We start from the raw sequence: 3,481 nt of genomic DNA, 5'->3' as shown, positions 1-3,481 counted from the left end.
ATGGAAGTCAGTAGTGAACAGCACCTAATAGATGTTTAAACAATCATGGAACCAAGTCAAGAAGTCTCATACAAAATTATAGGTCATTTGGACAAGTTATGATACAATCGTTCATCAAAAGCAAGTTATTTACATGTAAGAAAGGAAAATTCAAGTAAAAAGAGAAGACACGATTTAAAAATCTAATTCCAGGTCTTGGGACCTCTAAACATCTCTAATTATATGTACAAAAAATAACCAAGGCTATTGCATAAATGCAAAGCAAATTATAGGTCAAATTCACATGGTTATCCGTTTAGAAACGCACATTAATCGGGTATAGAAAACCTAATGAAAACCTAACCAAAACATGGAATTGGACTTTTATTTTTTATACACAATATGATATATGAGTCTAATGATATCACACAAAAGATGGTAATAAAATTCTATTCCTAAGACCCCTAATCAAATTAGTTTCCAAAACCTATCAAAACATGAAACATTATGAACATATTCAACAAAATGGCCCATCAAAAATAGTAAATCAAATTGAAAAAGTCCAAAAAAATTATGACAATTATCTAAACACAAAATTCAATCTAAAACATATTTTTATTGGTTTTTTATTTGAGTGGAAACTGATTTATCAAACAAAAACTAGAAGAAAAACAAATTTAAACAAAAAATGTAAAATGCTACTGGCAGGGGTGTATTAGCAATGTTAGCATGAACTGGCTTTTTGTTAGAAACGCCTTTGGGCTTAATCCAGGGGGTACAGAAAACAAAAGATGTGCAGGCCCAGATCAACATATGCGTGGCCTAACTTGTTATTATCATGCACTTATTATCACTATTTTTGCCTAAAGTCTCAATTAACATAAAATGTGACACAGCATGTGGATAATTATCAATTGGTGCACTAATTTAAATGGCTAAAAACAAAGAAAACGTCTCAGCCACTCACAAGCTAACACGCGGCATTCTATTAAAACAAAAGAAGACAAACAATGAACTCACACATGCAGCTCACGTGAACAGTGATCAGCATGAAAGCCCTATTGGACTCATCTTCTCCGACGGACCAAACCGCCACCAGCGGCGGCGACGGCAGCAATCTTTTTCCAGAAAATAAAACAAAAGATTCCGTTCCACACAAAATCCAAACACGATTTCGAATATCGCACCCATTTCAAGTGAAATCAAACAGAAACCACATGAAATCCGTAACACCGAAAATAAATCCGAAACGAAAACGAAATAATGCACATTGTCGCCCTCGGTTTTTTATACCTCTCGTGTGAGAGATACAAACTGACTCTTCTTTTGCTTTTGAGTTTTGAAAATCAGAGAGTCGCCACCGACTTTTATTTTATCCAATTAAGGAAATGTTTATAAAAGAAACAGAAAAAGACCTTTAAGAGATTTTGGGTTCGGGGGTAGGTTATACAAAGGGAAGGTATTAGCACCCCTTTGTATCCATGGTTATCCATGGGCTCTTAATTGCTTAGCTCACTTGTTTTGAATCATTTGTCTTGCCTTGAAATGCTTCTATGTGGTTTTAAAATACCTTTGCAAATTGGCTTTGTAATGATCCTTGTGCGGATGTATACAAAGTGTTTTATCTTTCGAAAGATGTTTTGAAAAAAAGAGCTTTAACTTCGTAATGATCCTTGTTTGGATATATACCAAGTATTGTCTTTTTTGAAAGTTTTATTTTGAAAAACAATGATATATGACACATTTGTTTGTTTTGATTTGAGCAAGCAATTAGGAGATCTACCCTAAGTTTATAAGGTCCTTTCCTATTTCTTTTAGAAAATTCTCCTTTGACCGGATGTAAACAAAAGTTTGGATTTGCATTTGGAACAGTAGAATTTGATTTTTTTTGAAAAGAGTAACAGAGGGATTACACTAAGAGGTGCAAGTGTGATTGTGTTTTGATTCAGATATTTTTATCTTTGAAGTTAGTGACCTAACGCTTCAGTTTTTATCTTTGACATACACGCAGTTTTATATGTACAGAATTTAAAGTGCGGGAATGTAAAATGCGGAAAGTAAATCTACGCTATTACATCGATTGCGCGAGAAATGTAAACTACGCTATTTACATGATTTTGACAATCTATACACTTTATCTAGGAATTTAAATTGCAATAAGATAAAAGAAATATTTTTTTGGATTTCTTGGATGGTTGATTTTAATTAGAATTAATGCATAATTAATTTAATTAAAACGAGAAAAAGGTAGAAATAAAATTTAAACCTAAAAATTAAGTCTAAAATATGTTCATATTTCTTATTAATTAATTTTAAAATAAAACTAATTTTTTTTTTGGATTTTTTGAAGATGTTTTTGAAATTATTAAGTTAATTAACATATAATTATGCAAATAATTATACAAATAATGAAAACTTAAAGAGAAAAATATTCTAAATATGTACAAAATTAGTTTATAATATATAAACCTAATTTAATAACAAGAACAAATTTTTTTCTGATTTTTTGATAGGTTGAAATAATTAAAAAGCAAATATATAAATATAAACTAATTAATTAAACAAAATATTTCAATTTTTAAGAAAAATAAAATATTTTTATGTCAAAAATTAATAGATTATTTTATAAACCTAAAAATATTTTTATTATATTTTTTTGATTTTTTAAACTATTTTAAATTAATTTTGCAAAGAAAACTAAATAAAATAAAAAAAATAAGAATATTATCATGTGTGGTGGATGGTAGAGTCTATGGTATGGACTGGCAGGTCATAAGCGTTAGATGATGGAATTAATGAGATCAGATGGCCTGGAAGCGAAGGAGCATGGCACGTGTATCACCTGCAAAGCACTGAATCACAAATCAATTTAAAAAAACACGCGCGCGTTCTGGCCAATAGGGAGAGGCCACGTCTTCATCTTCAACCTCTCGCCACCACTTTTAACAGCGTTTTCTTAAAAAAAGCCCTGTAATAAGTGAGTCTCAAACCTGCAAAATAGCGAATAGGGGTAAACTCATGCAAAAAAATTTCGCGACCTATGTAATCAACTAGCCTTGATCCACTGAGTTCAAATATGCCATTAGTTTTGTCTAATTTTGCCTCTAGCGAAAAATCCCAAATTTTAGCTTAAGAACCCTAAAATGGTATATCCTACAAACGGCCATTAAAGCTCAATTAGAGCTCCAGAAACGACCAGAGCACCAATCTAAACACGAATATATGTCTACATCTTGTTAAACATGCATGAATGATCAGATACGAGTTGATTTTTGTTTGAACAAACCGTGGCTTGTGTAGCTCGATTTGTGAGGTTTTGATGCTTAGAATTTGTTTGGATAGGTTCAATGAAGTTCAGAGATGATGTTTGAATACTTGGTTTGGATTGAAACTAGCTGAAATTTAAAATTCGAATTCTAAATTTTCTTCAAAATTACAAGTTGTTACAAGAGTGGTATATGCATAGTATTGGTTCTGAACTTGTGTGTCCTATGTTACTGAA

The sequence above is a fragment of the Vicia villosa genome, linkage group LG3 (genome assembly GCF_029867415.1).
Source record: "Vicia villosa cultivar HV-30 ecotype Madison, WI linkage group LG3, Vvil1.0, whole genome shotgun sequence".
Classification (NCBI taxonomy): Eukaryota; Viridiplantae; Streptophyta; class Magnoliopsida; order Fabales; family Fabaceae; genus Vicia; species Vicia villosa.
This window is presented reverse-complemented; position numbering follows the sequence as displayed.